The 21,942-nt window shown below is 41.4% G+C and overlaps 1 protein-coding gene and 25 non-coding genes across 26 annotated transcripts in view; all 26 read left to right on the top strand.

Moving 5' to 3' along the window:
• Window positions 1–21,942, top strand: part of LOC101159213 (dehydrogenase/reductase SDR family member 13) — a 336,613-nt gene that overhangs the window by 38,591 nt on the left and 276,080 nt on the right. The window lies entirely within an intron of this gene.
• Window positions 1,920–1,992, top strand: trnav-cac (transfer RNA valine (anticodon CAC)). Its single transcript has one exon. It is a non-coding gene; the product is annotated as a tRNA-Val (tRNA).
• On the top strand, window positions 2,551–2,625 carry trnai-aau (transfer RNA isoleucine (anticodon AAU)). The gene has a single exon. It is a non-coding gene; the product is annotated as a tRNA-Ile (tRNA).
• Window positions 3,746–3,820, top strand: trnai-aau (transfer RNA isoleucine (anticodon AAU)). The gene has a single exon. It is a non-coding gene; the product is annotated as a tRNA-Ile (tRNA).
• trnav-cac (transfer RNA valine (anticodon CAC)) lies at window positions 4,310–4,382 on the top strand. Its single transcript has one exon. It is a non-coding gene; the product is annotated as a tRNA-Val (tRNA).
• trnav-cac (transfer RNA valine (anticodon CAC)) lies at window positions 5,515–5,587 on the top strand. Its single transcript has one exon. It is a non-coding gene; the product is annotated as a tRNA-Val (tRNA).
• trnav-cac (transfer RNA valine (anticodon CAC)) lies at window positions 6,710–6,782 on the top strand. The gene has a single exon. It is a non-coding gene; the product is annotated as a tRNA-Val (tRNA).
• trnav-cac (transfer RNA valine (anticodon CAC)) lies at window positions 7,915–7,987 on the top strand. The gene has a single exon. It is a non-coding gene; the product is annotated as a tRNA-Val (tRNA).
• On the top strand, window positions 8,546–8,620 carry trnai-aau (transfer RNA isoleucine (anticodon AAU)). Its single transcript has one exon. It is a non-coding gene; the product is annotated as a tRNA-Ile (tRNA).
• trnav-cac (transfer RNA valine (anticodon CAC)) lies at window positions 9,110–9,182 on the top strand. Its single transcript has one exon. It is a non-coding gene; the product is annotated as a tRNA-Val (tRNA).
• On the top strand, window positions 10,946–11,020 carry trnai-aau (transfer RNA isoleucine (anticodon AAU)). Its single transcript has one exon. It is a non-coding gene; the product is annotated as a tRNA-Ile (tRNA).
• Window positions 11,510–11,582, top strand: trnav-cac (transfer RNA valine (anticodon CAC)). The gene has a single exon. It is a non-coding gene; the product is annotated as a tRNA-Val (tRNA).
• trnai-aau (transfer RNA isoleucine (anticodon AAU)) lies at window positions 12,141–12,215 on the top strand. Its single transcript has one exon. It is a non-coding gene; the product is annotated as a tRNA-Ile (tRNA).
• trnav-cac (transfer RNA valine (anticodon CAC)) lies at window positions 12,705–12,777 on the top strand. The gene has a single exon. It is a non-coding gene; the product is annotated as a tRNA-Val (tRNA).
• trnai-aau (transfer RNA isoleucine (anticodon AAU)) lies at window positions 13,336–13,410 on the top strand. The gene has a single exon. It is a non-coding gene; the product is annotated as a tRNA-Ile (tRNA).
• Window positions 13,910–13,982, top strand: trnav-cac (transfer RNA valine (anticodon CAC)). Its single transcript has one exon. It is a non-coding gene; the product is annotated as a tRNA-Val (tRNA).
• On the top strand, window positions 14,541–14,615 carry trnai-aau (transfer RNA isoleucine (anticodon AAU)). The gene has a single exon. It is a non-coding gene; the product is annotated as a tRNA-Ile (tRNA).
• On the top strand, window positions 15,105–15,177 carry trnav-cac (transfer RNA valine (anticodon CAC)). Its single transcript has one exon. It is a non-coding gene; the product is annotated as a tRNA-Val (tRNA).
• On the top strand, window positions 16,309–16,381 carry trnav-cac (transfer RNA valine (anticodon CAC)). The gene has a single exon. It is a non-coding gene; the product is annotated as a tRNA-Val (tRNA).
• On the top strand, window positions 16,940–17,014 carry trnai-aau (transfer RNA isoleucine (anticodon AAU)). The gene has a single exon. It is a non-coding gene; the product is annotated as a tRNA-Ile (tRNA).
• trnav-cac (transfer RNA valine (anticodon CAC)) lies at window positions 17,504–17,576 on the top strand. The gene has a single exon. It is a non-coding gene; the product is annotated as a tRNA-Val (tRNA).
• Window positions 18,135–18,209, top strand: trnai-aau (transfer RNA isoleucine (anticodon AAU)). The gene has a single exon. It is a non-coding gene; the product is annotated as a tRNA-Ile (tRNA).
• trnav-cac (transfer RNA valine (anticodon CAC)) lies at window positions 18,699–18,771 on the top strand. The gene has a single exon. It is a non-coding gene; the product is annotated as a tRNA-Val (tRNA).
• On the top strand, window positions 19,894–19,966 carry trnav-cac (transfer RNA valine (anticodon CAC)). Its single transcript has one exon. It is a non-coding gene; the product is annotated as a tRNA-Val (tRNA).
• trnav-cac (transfer RNA valine (anticodon CAC)) lies at window positions 21,085–21,157 on the top strand. Its single transcript has one exon. It is a non-coding gene; the product is annotated as a tRNA-Val (tRNA).
• trnai-aau (transfer RNA isoleucine (anticodon AAU)) lies at window positions 21,716–21,790 on the top strand. The gene has a single exon. It is a non-coding gene; the product is annotated as a tRNA-Ile (tRNA).

Here is a 21,942-nt window from a genome sequence, read left to right as displayed (position 1 = left end):
GCTTAACACGCGAAAGGTCCCCAGCTCTAAACTGGGCAGAAGCATGTGTTTACTTCTTAAATTGGAGACGTCTGGAGATATGACAGTTTTGTAGTGTTGCTTTTGGAACAGAACTTATTTGCTGATCATGTCTCTAACGACAAGCAAACATGCTGTGAAAGGCCAGTTAGCTCAGAGTGTTTAGAGCGTGGTGCTAATAACGCCAAGGTCATGGGTTCAATCCCCATACTGGCCAAAGGCATTCTCCACTGGTAGCTAGCACATGTGCAAATGCCAAACTTGTACCTTCATGCTGTCACCAGTGCATAATTGCTTGGAGTGGCACAGGGTCAACAGATTCCATGACAATATCCGTTTCTCTGTCTATTCCACAAGCACTTTCCCCAAATTCTTTGACTCAAAGAGGAAATACAACATTTGGTTCCAAGGTGTAATCCTGTGGGTCTAATCTTTACTGGGCTAGAATTACAAGCATCAAACACATATGGTAGTATCACCATCTACCAATGCGTTCTTCATCTAATTGCTGGAGAATGATACAAATTTCTGGGGGACCTGAACACCTTCATTCAGCCTCTCATACATCTTGTAAAACAACTTGTTAGTGTACAAGATCACACAGGTTTCAGAGCGTCCGCAAATGTTGTTTTACGCACATACCTTGGCCCTTCTTTTCTCTAAAGTCATCAACAAGGTGTGTTATTTTAAAGTATCAACCACTAAGGTTTCTGTAGTGTAGTGGTTATCACGTTCGCCTCACACGCGAAAGGTCCCCAGCTCGAAACTGAGTAGAAACATTCATTTGATGAAAAGAAATAAAGCAGAACCATTTGGAGACCAGACAATAAACACAGCGCTACAGCATTTCTTTGCTCATGATGTACCTTCCACTAATCAAGTCACAACATGCCGTGGTCTGACATTGCTTATACAAAACTGAGTGAAGAAAGTATTGTCCATTTATTTCAAGCTACAAATCATGCATATGGAAGACTTTTCTCATCTCAAGGCAAAAGAACCGGGCTCACATTCCCAAGATAAATCATTGGAACCTCATGTTGAATTGAAATGGATAAAGAATTTAACTCCAAATTTTGGCTTTCACGCAATGTTTCTTCCTCATATTCTCTTACCTGATCCAAAAAGTAAGTCCAGCAACATGAAAGGTTTCTGTAGTGTAGTGGTTCTAACGTTCGCTTAACACGCGAAAGGTCCCCAGCTCTAAACTGGGCAGAAGCATGTGTTTACTTCTTAAATTGGAGACGTCTGGAGATATGACAGTTTTGTAGTGTTGCTTTTGGAACAGAACTTATTTGCTGATCATGTCTCTAACGACAAGCAAACATGCTGTGAAGGGCCAGTTAGCTCAGATGGTTTAGAGCGTGGTGCTAATAACGCCAAGGTCGTGGGTTCAATCCCCATACTGGCCAAAGGCATTCTCCACTGGTAGCTAGCACATGTGCAAATGCCAAACTTGTACCTTCATGCTGTCACCAGTGCATAATTGCTTGGAGTGGCACAGGGTCTACAGATTCCATGACAATATCCGTTTCTCTGTCTATTCCACAAGCACTTTCCCCAAATTCTTTGACTCAAAGAGGAAATACAACATTTGGTTCCAAGGTGTAATCCTGTGGGTCTAATCTTTACTGGGCTAGAATTACAAGCATCAAACACATATGGTAGTATCACCATCTACCAATGCGTTCTTCATCTAATTGCTGGAGAATGATACAAATTTCTGGGGGACCTGAACACCTTCATTCAGCCTCTCAGACATCTTGTAAAACAACTTGTTAGTGTACAAGATCACACAGGTTTCGGAGCGTCCGCAATTGTTGTTTTACGCACATACCTTGGCCCTTCTTTTCTCTAAAGTCATCAACAAGGTGTGTTATTTTAAAGTATCAACCACTAAGGTTTCTGTAGTGTAGTGGTTATCACGTTCGCCTCACACGCGAAAGGTCCCCAGCTCGAAACTGGGCAGAAACATTCATTTGATGAAAAGAAATAAAGCAGAACCATTTGGAGACCAGACAATAAACACAGCGCTACAGCATTTCTTTGCTCATGATGTACCTTCCACTAATCAAGTCACAACATGCCGTGGTCTGACATTGCTTATACAAAACTGAGTGAAGAAAGTATTGTCCATTTATTTCAAGCTACAAATCATGCATATGGAAGACTTTTCTCATCTCAAGGCAATAGAACCGGGCTCACATTCCCAAGATAAATCATTGGAACCTCATGTTGAATTGAAATGGATAAAGAATTTAACTCCAAATTTTGGCTTTCACGCAATGTTTCTTCCTCATATTCTCTTACCTGATCCAAAAAGTAAGTCCAGCAACATGAAAGGTTTCTGTAGTGTAGTGGTTCTCACGTTCGCTTAACACGCGAAAGGTCCCCAGCTCTAAACTGGGCAGAAGCATGTGTTTACTTCTTAAATTGGAGACGTCTGGAGATATGACAGTTTTGTAGTGTTGCTTTTGGAACAGAACTTATTTGCTGATCATGTCTCTAACGACAAGCAAACATGCTGTGAAAGGCCAGTTAGCTCAGATGGTTTAGAGCGTGGTGCTAATAACGCCAAGGTCATGGGTTCAATCCCCATACTGGCCAAAGGCATTCTCCACTGGTAGCTAGCACATGTGCAAATGCCAAACTTGTACCTTCATGCTGTCACCAGTGCATAATTGCTTGGAGTGGCACAGGGTCAACAGATTCCATGACAATATCCGTTTCTCTGTCTATTCCACAAGCACTTTCCCCAAATTCTTTGACTCAAAGAGGAAATACAACATTTGGTTCCAAGGTGTAATCCTGTGGGTCTAATCTTTACTGGGCTAGAATTACAAGCATCAAACACATATGGTAGTATCACCATCTACCAATGCGTTCTTCATCTAATTGCTGGAGAATGATACAAATTTCTGGGGGACCTGAACACCTTCATTCAGCCTCTCATACATCTTGTAAAACAACTTGTTAGTGTACAAGATCACACAGGTTTCAGAGCGTCCGCAAATGTTGTTTTACGCACATACCTTGGCCCTTCTTTTCTCTAAAGTCATCAACAAGGTGTGTTATTTTAAAGTATCAACCACTAAGGTTTCTGTAGTGTAGTGGTTATCACGTTCGCCTCACACGCGAAAGGTCCCCAGCTCGAAACTGAGTAGAAACATTCATTTGATGAAAAGAAATAAAGCAGAACCATTTGGAGACCAGACAATAAACACAGCGCTACAGCATTTCTTTGCTCATGATGTACCTTCCACTAATCAAGTCACAACATGCCGTGGTCTGACATTGCTTATACAAAACTGAGTGAAGAAAGTATTGTCCATTTATTTCAAGCTACAAATCATGCATATGGAAGACTTTTCTCATCTCAAGGCAATAGAACCGGGCTCACATTCCCAAGATAAATCATTGGAACCTCATGTTGAATTGAAATGGATAAAGAATTTAACTCCAAATTTTGGCTTTCACGCAATGTTTCTTCCTCATATTCTCTTACCTGATCCAAAAAGTAAGTCCAGCAACATGAGAGGTTTCTGTAGTGTAGTGGTTCTCACGTTCGCTTAACACGCGAAAGGTCCCCAGCTCTAAACTGGGCAGAAGCATGTGTTTACTTCTTAAATTGGAGACGTCTGGAGATATGACAGTTTTGTAGTGTTGCTTTTGGAACAGAACTTATTTGCTGATCATGTCTCTAACGACAAGCAAACATGCTGTGAAAGGCCAGTTAGCTCAGATGGTTTAGAGCGTGGTGCTAATAACGCCAAGGTCATGGGTTCAATCCCCATACTGGCCAAAGGCATTCTCCACTGGTAGCTAGCACATGTGCAAATGCCAAACTTGTACCTTCATGCTGTCACCAGTGCATAATTGCTTGGAGTGGCACAGGGTCAACAGATTCCATGACAATATCCATTTCTCTGTCTATTCCACAAGCACTTTCCCCAAATTCTTTGACTCAAAGAGGAAATACAACATTTGGTTCCAAGGTGTAATCCTGTGGGTCTAATCTTTACTGGGCTAGAATTACAAGCATCAAACACATATGGTAGTATCACCATCTACCAATGCGTTCTTCATCTAATTGCTGGAGAATGATACAAATTTCTGGGGGACCTGAACACCTTCATTCAGCCTCTCAGACATCTTGTAAAACAACTTGTTAGTGTACAAGATCACACAGGTTTCGGAGCGTCCGCAATTGTTGTTTTACGCACATACCTTGGCCCTTCTTTTCTCTAAAGTCATCAACAAGGTGTGTTATTTTAAAGTATCAACCACTAAGGTTTCTGTAGTGTAGTGGTTATCACGTTCGCCTCACACGCGAAAGGTCCCCAGCTCGAAACTGGGCAGAAACATTCATTTGATGAAAAGAAATAAAGCAGAACCATTTGGAGACCAGACAATAAACACAGCGCTACAGCATTTCTTTGGTCATGATGTACCTTCCACTAATCAAGTCACAACATGCCGTGGTCTGACATTGCTTATACAAAACTGAGTGAAGAAAGTATTGTCCATTTATTTCAAGCTACAAATCATGCATATGGAAGACTTTTCTCATCTCAAGGCAATAGAACCGGGCTCACATTCCCAAGATAAATCATTGGAACCTCATGTTGAATTGAAATGGATAAAGAATTTAACTCCAAATTTTGGCTTTCACGCAATGTTTCTTCCTCATATTCTCTTACCTGATCCAAAAAGTAAGTCCAGCAACATGAGAGGTTTCTGTAGTGTAGTGGTTCTCACGTTCGCTTAACACGCGAAAGGTCCCCAGCTCTAAACTGGGCAGAAGCATGTGTTTACTTCTTAAATTGGAGACGTCTGGAGATATGACAGTTTTGTAGTGTTGCTTTTGGAACAGAACTTATTTGCTGATCATGTCTCTAACGACAAGCAAACATGCTGTGAAAGGCCAGTTAGCTCAGATGGTTTAGAGCGTGGTGCTAATAACGCCAAGGTCATGGGTTCAATCCCCATACTAGCCAAAGGCATTCTCCACTGGTAGCTAGCACATGTGCAAATGCCAAACTTGTACCTTCATGCTGTCACCAGTGCATAATTGCTTTGAAAAGCTTGGAGTGGCACAGGGTCAACAGATTCCATGACAATATCCATTTCTCTGTCTATTCCACAAGCACTTTCCCCAAATTCTTTGACTCAAAGAGGAAATACAACATTTGGTTCCAAGGTGTAATCCTGTGGGTCTAATCTTTACTGGGCTAGAATTACAAGCATCAAACACATATGGTAGTATCACCATCTACCAATGCGTTCTTCATCTAATTGCTGGAGAATGATACAAATTTCTGGGGGACCTGAACACCTTCATTCAGCCTCTCAGACATCTTGTAAAACAACTTGTTAGTGTACAAGATCACACAGGTTTCGGAGCGTCCGCAAATGTTGTTTTACGCACATACCTTGGCCCTTCTTTTCTCTAAAGTCATCAACAAGGTGTGTTATTTTAAAGTATCAACCACTAAGGTTTCTGTAGTGTAGTGGTTATCACGTTCGCCTCACACGCGAAAGGTCCCCAGCTCGAAACTGGGCAGAAACATTCATTTGATGAAAAGAAATAAAGCAGAACCATTTGGAGACCAGACAATAAACACAGCGCTACAGCATTTCTTTGCTCATGATGTACCTTCCACTAATCAAGTCACAACATGCCGTGGTCTGACATTGCTTATACAAAACTGAGTGAAGAAAGTATTGTCCATTTATTTCAAGCTACAAATCATGCATATGGAAGACTTTTCTCATCTCAAGGCAATAGAACCGGGCTCACATTCCCAAGATAAATCATTGGAACCTCATGTTGAATTGAAATGGATAAAGAATTTAACTCCAAATTTTGGCTTTCACGCAATGTTTCTTCCTCATATTCTCTTACCTGATCCAAAAAGTAAGTCCAGCAACATGAAAGGTTTCTGTAGTGTAGTGGTTCTCACGTTCGCTTAACACGCGAAAGGTCCCCAGCTCTAAACTGGGCAGAAGCATGTGTTTACTTCTTAAATTGGAGACGTCTGGAGATATGACAGTTTTGTAGTGTTGCTTTTGGAACAGAACTTATTTGCTGATCATGTCTCTAACGACAAGCAAACATGCTGTGAAAGGCCAGTTAGCTCAGAGTGTTTAGAGCGTGGTGCTAATAACGCCAAGGTCATGGGTTCAATCCCCATACTGGCCAAAGGCATTCTCCACTGGTAGCTAGCACATGTGCAAATGCCAAACTTGTACCTTCATGCTGTCACCAGTGCATAATTGCTTGGAGTGGCACAGGGTCAACAGATTCCATGACAATATCCATTTCTCTGTCTATTCCACAAACACTTTCCCCAAATTCTTTGACTCAAAGAGGAAATACAACATTTGGTTCCAAGGTGTAATCCTGTGGGTCTAATCTTTACTGGGCTAGAATTACAAGCATCAAACACATATGGTAGTATCACCATCTACCAATGCGTTCTTCATCTAATTGCTGGAGAATGATACAAATTTCTGGGGGACCTGAACACCTTCATTCAGCCTCTCAGACATCTTGTAAAACAACTTGTTAGTGTACAAGATCACACAGGTTTCGGAGCGTCCGCAATTGTTGTTTTACGCACATACCTTGGCCCTTCTTTTCTCTAAAGTCATCAACAAGGTGTGTTATTTTAAAGTATCAACCACTAAGGTTTCTGTAGTGTAGTGGTTATCACGTTCGCCTCACACGCGAAAGGTCCCCAGCTCGAAACTGGGCAGAAACATTCATTTGATGAAAAGAAATAAAGCAGAACCATTTGGAGACCAGACAATAAACACAGCGCTACAGCATTTCTTTGCTCATGATGTACCTTCCACTAATCAAGTCACAACATGCCGTGGTCTGACATTGCTTATACAAAACTGAGTGAAGAAAGTATTGTCCATTTATTTCAAGCTACAAATCATGCATATGGAAGACTTTTCTCATCTCAAGGCAATAGAACCGGGCTCGCATTCCCAAGATAAATCATTGGAACCTCATGTTGAATTGAAATGGATAAAGAATTTAACTCCAAATTTTGGCTTTCACGCAATGTTTCTTCCTCATATTCTCTTACCTGATCCAAAAAGTAAGTCCAGCAACATGAAAGGTTTCTGTAGTGTAGTGGTTCTCACGTTCGCTTAACACGCGAAAGGTCCCCAGCTCTAAACTGGGCAGAAGCATGTGTTTACTTCTTAAATTGGAGACGTCTGGAGATATGACAGTTTTGTAGTGTTGCTTTTGGAACAGAACTTATTTGCTGATCATGTCTCTAACGACAAGCAAACATGCTGTGAAAGGCCAGTTAGCTCAGATGGTTTAGAGCGTGGTGCTAATAACGCCAAGGTCATGGGTTCAATCCCCATACTAGCCAAAGGCATTCTCCACTGGTAGCTAGCACATGTGCAAATGCCAAACTTGTACCTTCATGCTGTCACCAGTGCATAATTGCTTTGAAAAGCTTGGAGTGGCACAGGGTCAACAGATTCCATGACAATATCCATTTCTCTGTCTATTCCACAAGCACTTTCCCCAAATTCTTTGACTCAAAGAGGAAATACAACATTTGGTTCCAAGGTGTAATCCTGTGGGTCTAATCTTTACTGGGCTAGAATTACAAGCATCAAACACATATGGTAGTATCAACATCTACCAATGCGTTCTTCATCTAATTGCTGGAGAATGATACAAATTTCTGGGGGACCTGAACACCTTCATTCAGCCTCTCAGACATCTTGTAAAACAACTTGTTAGTGTACAAGATCACACAGGTTTCGGAGCGTCCGCAATTGTTGTTTTACGCACATACCTTGGCCCTTCTTTTCTCTAAAGTCATCAACAAGGTGTGTTATTTTAAAGTATCAACCACTAAGGTTTCTGTAGTGTAGTGGTTATCACGTTCGCCTCACACGCGAAAGGTCCCCAGCTCGAAACTGGGCAGAAACATTCATTTGATGAAAAGAAATAAAGCAGAACCATTTGGAGACCAGACAATAAACACAGCGCTACAGCATTTCTATGCTCATGATGTACCTTCCACTAATCAAGTCACAACATGCCGTGGTCTGACATTGCTTATACAAAACTGAGTGAAGAAAGTATTGTCCATTTATTTCAAGCTACAAATCATGCATATGGAAGACTTTTCTCATCTCAAGGCAATAGAACCGGGCTCACATTCCCAAGATAAATCATTGGAACCTCATGTTGAATTGAAATGGATAAAGAATTTAACTCCAAATTTTGGCTTTCACGCAATGTTTCTTCCTCATATTCTCTTACCTGATCCAAAAAGTAAGTCCAGCAACATGAAAGCTTTCTTTAGTGTAGTGGTTCTCACGTTCGCTTAACACGCGAAAGGTCCCCAGCTCTAAACTGGGCAGAAGCATGTGTTTACTTCTTAAATTGGAGACGTCTGGAGATATGACAGTTTTGTAGTGTTGCTTTTGGAACAGAACTTATTTGCTGATCATGTCTCTAACGACAAGCAAACATGCTGTGAAAGGCCAGTTAGCTCAGATGGTTTAGAGCGTGGTGCTAATAACGCCAAGGTCATGGGTTCAATCCCCATACTGGCCAAAGGCATTCTCCACTGGTAGCTAGCACATGTGCAAATGCCAAACTTGTACCTTCATGCTGTCACCAGTGCATAATTGCTTGGAGTGGCACAGGGTCAACAGATTCCATGACAATATCCATTTCTCTGTCTATTCCACAAGCACTTTCCCCAAATTCTTTGACTCAAAGAGGAAATACAACATTTGGTTCCAAGGTGTAATCCTGTGGGTCTAATCTTTACTGGGCTAGAATTACAAGCATCAAACACATATGGTAGTATCACCATCTACCAATGCGTTCTTCATCTAATTGCTGGAGAATGATACAAATTTCTGGGGGACCTGAACACCTTCATTCAGCCTCTCAGACATCTTGTAAAACAACTTGTTAGTGTACAAGATCACACAGGTTTCGGAGCGTCCGCAATTGTTGTTTTACGCACATACCTTGGCCCTTCTTTTCTCTAAAGTCATCAACAAGGTGTGTTATTTTAAAGTATCAACCACTAAGGTTTCTGTAGTGTAGTGGTTATCACGTTCGCCTCACACGCGAAAGGTCCCCAGCTCGAAACTGGGCAGAAACATTCATTTGATGAAAAGAAATAAAGCAGAACCATTTGGAGACCAGACAATAAACACAGCGCTACAGCATTTCTTTGCTCATGATGTACCTTCCACTAATCAAGTCACAACATGCCGTGGTCTGACATTGCTTATACAAAACTGAGTGAAGAAAGTATTGTCCATTTATTTCAAGCTACAAATCATGCATATGGAAGACTTTTCTCATCTCAAGGCAATAGAACCGGGCTCACATTCCCAAGATAAATCATTGGAACCTCATGTTGAATTGAAATGGATAAAGAATTTAACTCCAAATTTTGGCTTTCACGCAATGTTTCTTCCTCATATTCTCTTACCTGATCCAAAAAGTAAGTCCAGCAACATGAAAGCTTTCTTTAGTGTAGTGGTTCTCACGTTCGCTTAACACGCGAAAGGTCCCCAGCTCTAAACTGGGCAGAAGCATGTGTTTACTTCTTAAATTGGAGAAGTCTGGAGATATGACAGTTTTGTAGTGTTGCTTTTGGAACAGAACTTATTTGCTGATCATGTCTCTAATGACAAGCAAACATGCTGTGAAAGGCCAGTTAGCTCAGATGGTTTAGAGCGTGGTGCTAATAACGCCAAGGTCATGGGTTCAATCCCCTTACTGGCCAAAGGCATTCTCCACTGGTAGCTAGCACATGTGCAAATGCCAAACTTGTACCTTCATGCTGTCACCAGTGCATAATTGCTTTGAAAAGCTTGGAGTGGCACAGGGTCAACAGATTCCATGACAATATCCATTTCTCTGTCTATTCCACAAGCACTTTCCCCAAATTCTTTGACTCAAAGAGGAAATACAACATTTGGTTCCAAGGAGTAATCCTGTGGGTCTAATCTTTACTGGGCTAGAATTACAAGCATCAAACACATATGGTAGTATCACCATCTACCAATGCGTTCTTCATCTAATTGCTGGAGAATGATACAAATTTCTGGGGGACCTGAACACCTTCATTCAGCCTCTCAGACATCTTGTAAAACAACTTGTTAGTGTACAAGATCACACAGGTTTCGGAGCGTCCGCAATTGTTGTTTTACGCACATACCTTGGCCCTTCTTTTCTCTAAAGTCATCAACAAGGTGTGTTATTTTAAAGTATCAACCACTAAGGTTTCTGTAGTGTAGTGGTTATCACGTTCGCCTCACACGCGAAAGGTCCCCAGCTCGAAACTGGGCAGAAAGATTAATTTGATAAAAAGAAATAAAGCAGAACCATTTGGAGACCAGACAATAAACACAGCGCTACAGCATTTCTTTGCTCATGATGTACCTTCCACTAATCAAGTCACAACATGCCGTGGTCTGACATTGCTTATACAAAACTGAGTGAAGAAAGTATTGTCCATTTATTTCAAGCTACAAATCATGCATATGGAAGACTTTTCTCATCTCAAGGCAATAGAACCGGGCTCACATTCCCAAGATAAATCATTGGAACCTCATGTTGAATTGAAATGGATAAAGAATTTAACTCCAAATTTTGGCTTTCACGCAATGTTTCTTCCTCATATTCTCTTACCTGATCCAAAAAGTAAGTCCAGCAACATGAGAGGTTTCTGTAGTGTAGTGGTTCTCACGTTCGCTTAACACGCGAAAGGTCCCCAGCTCTAAACTGGGCAGAAGCATGTGTTTACTTCTTAAATTGGAGACGTCTGGAGATATGACAGTTTTGTAGTGTTGCTTTTGGAACAGAACTTATTTGCTGATCATGTCTCTAACGACAAGCAAACATGCTGTGAAAGGCCAGTTAGCTCAGATGGTTTAGAGCGTGGTGCTAATAACGCCAAGGTCATGGGTTCAATCCCCATACTGGCCAAAGGCATTCTCCACTGGTAGCTAGCACATGTGCAAATGCCAAACTTGTACCTTCATGCTGTCACCAGTGCATAATTGCTTGGAGTGGCACAGGGTCAACAGATTCCATGACAATATCCATTTCTCTGTCTATTCCACAAGCACTTTCCCCAAATTCTTTGACTCAAAGAGGAAATACAACATTTGGTTCCAAGGAGTAATCCTGTGGGTCTAATCTTTACTGGGCTAGAATTACAAGCATCAAACACATATGGTAGTATCACCATCTACCAATGCGTTCTTCATCTAATTGCTGGAGAATGATACAAATTTCTGGGGGACCTGAACACCTTCATTCAGCCTCTCAGACATCTTGTAAAACAACTTGTTAGTGTACAAGATCACACAGGTTTCGGAGCGTCCGCAATTGTTGTTTTACGCACATACCTTGGCCCTTCTTTTCTCTAAAGTCATCAACAAGGTGTGTTATTTTAAAGTATCAACCACTAAGGTTTCTGTAGTGTAGTGGTTATCACGTTCGCCTCACACGCGAAAGGTCCCCAGCTCGAAACTGGGCAGAAACATTCATTTGATGAAAAGAAATAAAGCAGAACCATTTGGAGACCAGACAATAAACACAGCGCTACAGCATTTCTTTGCTCATGATGTACCTTCCACTAATCAAGTCACAACATGCCGTGGTCTGACATTGCTTATACAAAACTGAGTGAAGAAAGTATTGTCCATTTATTTCAAGCTACAAATCATGCATATGGAAGACTTTTCTCATCTCAAGGCAATAGAACCGGGCTCACATTCCCAAGATAAATCATTGGAACCTCATGTTGAATTGAAATGGATAAAGAATTTAACTCCAAATTTTGGCTTTCACGCAATGTTTCTTCCTCATATTCTCTTACCTGATCCAAAAAGTAAGTCCAGCAACATGAGAGGTTTCTGTAGTGTAGTGGTTCTCACGTTCGCTTAACACGCGAAAGGTCCCCAGCTCTAAACTGGGCAGAAGCATGTGTTTACTTCTTAAATTGGAGACGTCTGGAGATATGACAGTTTTGTAGTGTTGCTTTTGGAACAGAACTTATTTGCTGATCATGTCTCTAACGACAAGCAAACATGCTGTGAAAGGCCAGTTAGCTCAGATGGTTTAGAGCGTGGTGCTAATAACGCCAAGGTCATGGGTTCAATCCCCATACTGGCCAAAGGCATTCTCCACTGGTAGCTAGCACATGTGCAAATGCCAAACTTGTACCTTCATGCTGTCACCAGTGCATAATTGCTTGGAGTGGCACAGGGTCAACAGATTCCATGACAATATCCATTTCTCTGTCTATTCCACAAGCACTTTCCCCAAATTCTTTGACTCAAAGAGGAAATACAACATTTGGTTCCAAGGTGTAATCCTGTGGGTCTAATCTTTACTGGGCTAGAATTACAAGCATCAAACACATATGGTAGTATCACCATCTACCAATGCGTTCTTCATCTAATTGCTGGAGAATGATACAAATTTCTGGGGGACCTGAACACCTTCATTCAGCCTCTCAGACATCTTGTAAAACAACTTGTTAGTGTACAAGATCACACAGGTTTCGGAGCGTCCGCAATTGTTGTTTTACGCACATACCTTGGCCCTTCTTTTCTCTAAAGTCATCAACAAGGTGTGTTATTTTAAAGTATCAACCACTAAGGTTTCTGTAGTGTAGTGGTTATCACGTTCGCCTCACACGCGAAAGGTCCCCAGCTCGAAACTGGGCAGAAACATTCATTTGATGAAAAGAAATTAAGCAGAACCATTTGGAGACCAGACAATAAACACAGCGCTACAGCATTTCTTTGCTCATGATGTACCTTCCACTAATCAAGTCACAACATGCCGTGGTCTGACATTGCTTATACAAAACTGAGTGAAGAAAGTATTGTCCATTTATTTCAAGCTACAAATCATGCATATGGAAGACTTTTCTCATCTCAAGGCAATAGAACCGGGCTCACATTCCCAAGATAAATCATTGGAACCTCATGTTGAATTGAAATGGATAAAGAATTTAACTCCAAATTTTGGCTTTCACGCAATGTTTCTTCCTCATATTCTCTTACCTGATCCAAAAAGTAAGTCCAGCAACATGAGAGGTTTCTGTAGTGTAGTGGTTCTCACGTTCGCTTAACACGCAAAAGGTCCCCAGCTCTAAACTGGGCAGAAGCATGTGTTTACTTCTTAAATTGGAGACGTCTGGAGATATGACAGTTTTGTAGTGTTGCTTTTGGAACAGAACTTATTTGCTGATCAAGTCTCTAACGACAAGCAAACATGCTGTGAAAGGCCAGTTAGCTCAGATGGTTTAGAGCGTGGTGCTAATAACGCCAAGGTCATGGGTTCAATCCCCATACTGGCCAAAGGCATTCTCCACTGGTAGCTAGCACATGTGCAAATGCCAAACTTGTACCTTCATGCTGTCACCAGTGCATAATTGCTTTGAAAAGCTTGGAGTGGCACAGGGTCAACAGATTCCATGACAATATCCATTTCTCTGTCTATTCCACAAGCACTTTCCCCAAATTCTTTGACTCAAAGAGGAAATACAACATTTGGTTCCAAGGTGTAATCCTGTGGGTCTAATCTTTACTGGGCTAGAATTACAAGCATCAAACACATATGGTAGTATCACCATCTACCAATGCGTTCTTCATCTAATTGCTGGAGAATGATACAAATTTCTGGGGGACCTGAACACCTTCATTCAGCCTCTCAGACATCTTGTAAAACAACTTGTTAGTGTACAAGATCACACAGGTTTCGGAGCGTCCGCAATTGTTGTTTTACGCACATACCTTGGCCCTTCTTTTCTCTAAAGTCATCAACAAGGTGTGTTATTTTAAAGTATCAACCACTAAGGTTTCTGTAGTGTAGTGGTTATCACGTTCGCCTCACACGCGAAAGGTCCCCAGCTCGAAACTGGGCAGAAACATTCATTTGATGAAAAGAAATAAAGCAGAACCATTTGGAGACCAGACAATAAACACAGCGCTACAGCATTTCTTTGCTCATGATGTACCTTCCACTAATCAAGTCACAACATGCCGTGGTCTGACATTGCTTATACAAAACTGAGTGAAGAAAGTATTGTCCATTTATTTCAAGCTACAAATCATGCATATGGAAGACTTTTCTCATCTCAAGGCAATAGAACCGGGCTCACATTCCCAAGATAAATCATTGGAACCTCATGTTGAATTGAAATGGATAAAGAATTTAACTCCAAATTTTGGCTTTCACGCAATGTTTCTTCCTCATATTCTCTTACCTGATCCAAAAAGTAAGTCCAGCAACATGAGAGGTTTCTGTAGTGTAGTGGTTCTCACGTTCGCTTAACACGCGAAAGGTCCCCAGCTCTAAACTGGGCAGAAGCATGTGTTTACTTCTTAAATTGGAGACGTCTGGAGATATGACAGTTTTGTAGGGTTGCTTTTGGAACAGAACTTATTTGCTGATCATGTCTCTAACGACAAGCAAACATGCTGTGAAAGGCCAGTTAGCTCAGATGGTTTAGAGCGTGGTGCTAATAACGCCAAGGTCATGGGTTCAATCCCCATACTGGCCAAAGGCATTCTCCACTGGTAGCTAGCACATGTGCAAATGCCAAACTTGTACCTTCATGCTGTCACCAGTGCATAATTGCTTGGAGTGGCACAGGGTCAACAGATTCCATGACAATATCCATTTCTCTGTCTATTCCACAAGCACTTTCCCCAAATTCTTTGACTCAAAGAGGAAATACAACATTTGGTTCCAAGGTGTAATCCTGTGGGTCTAATCTTTACTGGGCTAGAATTACAAGCATCAAACACATATGGTAGTATCACCATCTACCAATGCGTTCTTCATCTAATTGCTGGAGAATGATACAAATTTCTGTGGGACCTGAACACCTTCATTCAGCCTCTCAGACATCTTGTAAAACAACTTGTTAGTGTACAAGATCACACAGGTTTCGGAGCGTCCGCAATTGTTGTTTTACGCACATACCTTGGCCCTTCTTTTCTCTAAAGTCATCAACAAGGTGTGTTATTTTAAAGTATCAACCACTAAGGTTTCTGTAGTGTAGTGGTTATCACGTTCGCCTCACACGCGAAAGGTCCCCAGCTCGAAACTGGGCAGAAACATTCATTTGATGAAAAGAAATAAAGCAGAACCATTTGGAGACCAGACAATAAACACAGCGCTACAGCATTTCTTTGCTCATGATGTACCTTCCACTAATCAAGTCACAACATGCCGTGGTCTGACATTGCTTATACAAAACTGAGTGAAGAAAGTATTGTCCATTTATTTCAAGCTACAAATCATGCATATGGAAGACTTTTCTCATCTCAAGGCAATAGAACCGGGCTCACATTCCCAAGATAAATCATTGGAACCTCATGTTGAATTGAAATGGATAAAGAATTTAACTCCAAATTTTGGCTTTCACGCAATGTTTCTTCCTCATATTCTCTTACCTGATCCAAAAAGTAAGTCCAGCAACATGAGAGGTTTCTGTAGTGTAGTGGTTCTCACGTTCGCTTAACACGCGAAAGGTCCCCAGCTCTAAACTGGGCAGAAGCATGTGTTTACTTCTTAAATTGGAGACGTCTGGAGATATGACAGTTTTGTAGTGTTGCTTTTGGAACAGAACTTATTTGCTGATCATGTCTCTAACGACAAGCAAACATGCTGTGAAAGGCCAGTTAGCTCAGATGGTTTAGAGCGTGGTGCTAATAACACCAAGGTCATGGGTTCAATCCCCATACTAGCCAAAGGCATTCTCCACTGGTAGCTAGCACATGTGCAAATGCCAAACTTGTACCTTCATGCTGTCACCAGTGCATAATTGCTTTGAAAAGCTTGGAGTGGCACAGGGTCAACAGATTCCATGACAATATCCATTTCTCTGTCTATTCCACAAGCACTTTCCCCAAATTCTTTGACTCAAAGAGGAAATACAACATTTGGTTCCAAGGTGTAATCCTGTGGGTCTAATCTTTACTGGGCTAGAATTACAAGCATCAAACACATATGGTAGTATCACCATCTACCAATGCGTTCTTCATCTAATTGCTGGAGAATGATACAAATTTCTGGGGGACCTGAAACCTTCATTCAGCCTCTCAGACATCTTGTAAAACAACTTGTTAGTGTACAAGATCACACAGGTTTCGGAGCGTCCGCAAATGTTTTTTTACGCACACACCTTGGCCCTTCTTTTCTCTAAAGTCATCAACAAGGTGTGTTATTTTAAAGTATCAACCACTAAGGTTTCTGTAGTGTAGTGGTTATCACGTTCGCCTCACACGTGAAAGGTCCCCAGCTCGAAACTGGGCAGAAACATTCATTTGATGAAAAGAAATAAAGCAGAACCATTTGGAGACCAGACAATAAACACAGCGCTACAGCATTTCTTTGCTCATGATGTACCTTCCACTAATCAAGTCACAACATGCCGTGGTCTGACATTGCTTATACAAAACTGAGTGAAGAAAGTATTGTCCATTTATTTCAAGCTACAAATCATGCATATGGAAGACTTTTCTCATCTCAAGGCAATAGAACCGGGCTCACATTCCCAAGATAAATCATTGGAACCTCATGTTGAATTGAAATGGATAAAGAATTTAACTCCAAATTTTGGCTTTCACGCAATGTTTCTTCCTCATATTCTCTTACCTGATCCAAAAAGTAAGTCCAGCAACATGAGAGGTTTCTGTAGTGTAGTGGTTCTCACGTTCGCTTAACACGCGAAAGGTCCCCAGCTCTAAACTGGGCAGAAGCATGTGTTTACTTCTTAAATTGGAGACGTCTGGAGATATGACAGTTTTGTAGTGTTGCTTTTGGAACAGAACTTATTTGCTGATCATGTCTCTAACGACAAGCAAACATGCTGTGAAAGGCCAGTTAGCTCAGATGGTTTAGAGCGTGGTGCTAATAACGCCAAGGTCATGGGTTCAATCCCCATACTGGCCAAAGGCATTCTCCACTGGTAGCTAGCACATGTGCAAATGCCAAACTTGTACCTTCATGCTGTCACCAGTGCATAATTGCTTGGAGTGGCACAGGGTCAACAGATTCCATGACAATATCCATTTCTCTGTCTATTCCACAAGCACTTTCCCCAAATTCTTTGACTCAAAGAGGAAATACAACATTTGGTTCCAAGGTGTAATCCTGTGGGTCTAATCTTTACTGGGCTAGAATTACAAGCATCAAACACATATGGTAGTATCACCATCTACCAATGCGTTCTTCATCTAATTGCTGGAGAATGATACAAATTTCTGGGGGACCTGAACACCTTCATTCAGCCTCTCAGACATCTTGTAAAACAACTTGTTAGTGTACAAGATCACACAGGTTTCGGAGCGTCCGCAATTGTTGTTTTACGCACATACCTTGGCCCTTCTTTTCTCTAAAGTCATCAACAAGGTGTGTTATTTTAAAGTATCAACCACTAAGGTTTCTGTAGTGTAGTGGTTATCACGTTCGCCTCACACGCGAAAGGTCCCCAGCTCGAAACTGGGCAGAAACATTCATTTGATGAAAAGAAATAAAGCAGAACCATTTGGAGACCAGACAATAAACACAGCGCTACAGCATTTCTTTGCTCATGATGTACCTTCCACTAATCAAGTCACAACATGCCGTGGTCTGACATTGCTTATACAAAACTGAGTGAAGAAAGTATTGTCCATTTATTTCAAGCTACAAATCATGCATATGGAAGACTTTTCTCATCTCAAGGCAATAGAACCGGGCTCACATTCCCAAGATAAATCATTGGAACCTCATGTTGAATTGAAATGGATAAAGAATTTAACTCCAAATTTTGGCTTTCACGCAATGTTTCTTCCTCATATTCTCTTACCTGATCCAAAAAGTAAGTCCAGCAACATGAAAGCTTTCTGTAGTGTAGTGGTTCTCACGTTCGCTTAACACGCGAAAGGTCCCCAGCTCTATACTGGGCAGAAGCATGTGTTTACTTCTTAAATTGGAGACGTCTGGAGATATGACAGTTTTGTAGTGTTGCTTTTGGAACAGAACTTATTTGCTGATCATGTCTCTAACGACAAGCAAACATGCTGTGAAAGGCCAGTTAGCTCAGATGGTTTAGAGCGTGGTGCTAATAACGCCAAGGTCATGGGTTCAATCCCCATACTGGCCAAAGGCATTCTCCACTGGTAGCTAGCACATGTGCAAATGCCAAACTTGTACCTTCATGCTGTCACCAGTGCATAATTGCTTGGAGTGGCACAGGGTCAACAGATTCCATGACAATATCCGTTTCTCTGTCTATTCCACAAGCACTTTCCCCAAATTCTTTGACTCAAAGAGGAAATACAACATTTGGTTCCAAGGTGTAATCCTGTGGGTCTAATCTTTACTGGGCTAGAATTACAAGCATCAAACACATATGGTAGTATCACCATCTACCAATGCGTTCTTCATCTAATTGCTGGAGAATGATACAAATTTCTGGGGGACCTGAACACCTTCATTCAGCCTCTCATACATCTTGTAAAACAACTTGTTAGTGTACAAGATCACACAGGTTTCAGAGCGTCCGCAAATGTTGTTTTACGCACATACCTTGGCCCTTCTTTTCTCTAAAGTCATCAACAAGGTGTGTTATTTTAAAGTATCAACCACTAAGGTTTCTGTAGTGTAGTGGTTATCACGTTCGCCTCACACGCGAAAGGTCCCCAGCTCGAAACTGGGCAGAAACATTCATGTGATGAAAAGAAATAAAGCAGAACCATTTGGAGACCAGACAATAAACACAGCGCTACAGCATTTCTTTGCTCATGATGTACCTTCCACTAATCAAGTCACAACATGCCGTGGTCTGACATTGCTTATACAAAACTGAGTGAAGAAAGTATTGTCCATTTATTTCAAGCTACAAATCATGCATATGGAAGACTTTTCTCATCTCAAGGCAAAAGAACCGGGCTCACATTCCCAAGATAAATCATTGGAACCTCATGTTGAATTGAAATGGATAAAGAATTTAACTCCAAATTTTGGCTTTCACGCAATGTTTCTTCCTCATATTCTCTTACCTGATCCAAAAAGTAAGTCCAGCAACATGAAAGGTTTCTGTAGTGTAGTGGTTCTAACGTTCGCTTAACACGCGAAAGGTCCCCAGCTCTAAACTGGGCAGAAGCATGTGTTTACTTCTTAAATTGGAGACGTCTGGAGATATGACAGTTTTGTAGTGTTGCTTTTGGAACAGAACTTATTTGCTGATCATGTCTCTAACGACAAGCAAACATGCTGTGAAGGGCCAGTTAGCTCAGATGGTTTAGAGCGTGGTGCTAATAACGCCAAGGTCGTGGGTTCAATCCCCATACTGGCCAAAGGCATTCTCCACTGGTAGCTAGCACATGTGCAAATGCCAAACTTGTACCTTCATGCTGTCACCAGTGCATAATTGCTTGGAGTGGCACAGGGTCAACAGATTCCATGACAATATCTGTTTCTCTGTCTATTCCACAAGCACTTTCCCCAAATTCTTTGACTCAAAGAGGAAATACAACATTTGGTTCCAAGGTGTAATCCTGTGGGTCTAATCTTTACTGGGCTAGAATTACAAGCATCAAACACATATGGTAGTATCACCATCTACCAATGCGTTCTTCATCTAATTGCTGGAGAATGATACAAATTTCTGGGGGACCTGAACACCTTCATTCAGCCTCTCATACATCTTGTAAAACAACTTGTTAGTGTACAAGATCACACAGGTTTCAGAGCGTCCGCAAATGTTGTTTTACGCACATACCTTGGCCCTTCTTTTCTCTAAAGTCATCAACAAGTTGTGTTATTTTAAAGTATCAACCACTAAGGTTTCTGTAGTGTAGTGGTTATCACGTTCGCCTCACACGCGAAAGGTCCCCAGCTCGAAACTGGGCAGAAACATTCATGTGATGAAAAGAAATAAAGCAGAACCATTTGGAGACCAGACAATAAACACAGCGCTACAGCATTTCTTTGCTCATGATGTACCTTCCACTAATCAAGTCACAACATGCCGTGGTCTGACATTGCTTATACAAAACTGAGTGAAAAAAGTATTGTCCATTTATTTCAAGCTACAAATCATGCATATGGAAGACTTTTCTCAGCTCAAGGCAATAGAACCGGGCTCACATTCCCAAGATAAATCATTGGAACCTCATGTTGAATTGAAATGGATAAAGAATTTAACTCCAAATTTTGGCTTTCACGCAATGTTTCTTCCTCATATTCTCTTACCTGATCCAAAAAGTAAGTCCAGCAACATGAAAGGTTTCTGTAGTGTAGTGGTTCTCACGTTCGCTTAACACGCGAAAGGTCCCCAGCTCTAAACTGGGCAGAAGCATGTGTTTACTTCTTAAATTGGAGACGTCTGGAGATATGACAGTTTTGTAGTGTTGCTTTTGGAACAGAACTTATTTGCTGATCATGTCTCTAACGACAAGCAAACATGCTGTGAAAGGCCAGTTAGCTCAGAGTGTTTAGAGCGTGGTGCTAATAACGCCAAGGTCATGGGTTCAATCCCCATACTGGCCAAAGGCATTCTCCACTGGTAGCTAGCACATGTGCAAATGCCAAACTTGTACCTTCATGCTGTCACCAGTGCATAATTGCTTGGAGTGGCACAGGGTCAACAGATTCCATGACAATATCCATTTCTCTGTCTATTCCACAAGCACTTTCCCCAAATTCTTTGACTCAAAGAGGAAATACAACATTTGGTTCCAAGGTGTAATCCTGTGGGTCTAATCTTTACTGGGCTAGAATTACAAGCATCAAACACATATGGTAGTATCACCATCTACCAATGCGTTCTTCATCTAATTGCTGGAGAATGATACAAATTTCTGGGGGACCTGAAACCTTCATTCAGCCTCTCAGACATCTTGTAAAACAACTTGTTAGTGTACAAGATCACACAGGTTTCGGAGCGTCCGCAATTGTTTTACGCACATACCTTGGCCCTTCTTTTCTCTAAAGTCATCAACACGTTGTGTTATTTTAAAGTATCAACCACTAAGGTTTCTGTAGTGTAGTGGTTATCACGTTCGCCTCACACGCGAAAGGTCCCCAGCTCGAAACTGGGCAGAAACATTCATGTGACGAAAAGAAATAAAGCAGAACCATTTGGAGACCAGACAATAAACACAGCGCTACAGCATTTCTTTGCTCATGATGTACTTTCCACTAATCAAGTCACAACATGCCGTGGTCTGACATTGCTTATACAAAACTGAGTGAAGAAAGTATTGTCCATTTATTTCAAGCTACAAATCATGCATATGGAAGACTTTTCTCATCTCAAGGCAATAGAACCGGGCTCACATTCCCAAGATAAATCATTGGAACCTCATGTTGAATTGAAATGGATAAAGAATTTAACTCCAAATTTTGGCTTTCACGCAATGTTTCTTCCTCATATTCTCTTACCTGATCCAAAAAGTAAGTCCAGCAACATGAAAGCTTTCTTTAGTGTAGTGGTTATCACGTTCGCTTAACACGCGAAAGGTCCCCAGCTCTAAACTGGGCAGAAGCATGTGTTTACTTCTTAAATTGGAGAAGTCTGGAGATATGACAGTTTTGTAGTGTTGCTTTTGGAACAGAACTTATTTGCTGATCATGTCTCTAATGACAAGCAAACATGCTGTGAAAGGCCAGTTAGCTCAGATGGTTTAGAGCGTGGTGCTAATAACGCCAAGGTCATGGGTTCAATCCCCATACTGGCCAAAGGCATTCTCCACTGGTAGCTAGCACATGTGCAAATGCCAAACTTGTACCTTCATGCTGTCACCAGTGCATAATTGCTTTGAAAAGCTTGGAGTGGCACAGGGTCAACAGATTCCATGACAATATCCATTTCTCTGTCTATTCCACAAGCA

Source organism: Oryzias latipes, chromosome 13 (assembly GCF_053564925.1).
Source record: "Oryzias latipes strain Hd-rR chromosome 13, Olatipes_Hd-rR_3.1".
Lineage (NCBI taxonomy): Eukaryota > Metazoa > Chordata > Actinopteri > Beloniformes > Adrianichthyidae > Oryzias > Oryzias latipes.
This window is presented reverse-complemented; position numbering and strand designations above follow the sequence as displayed.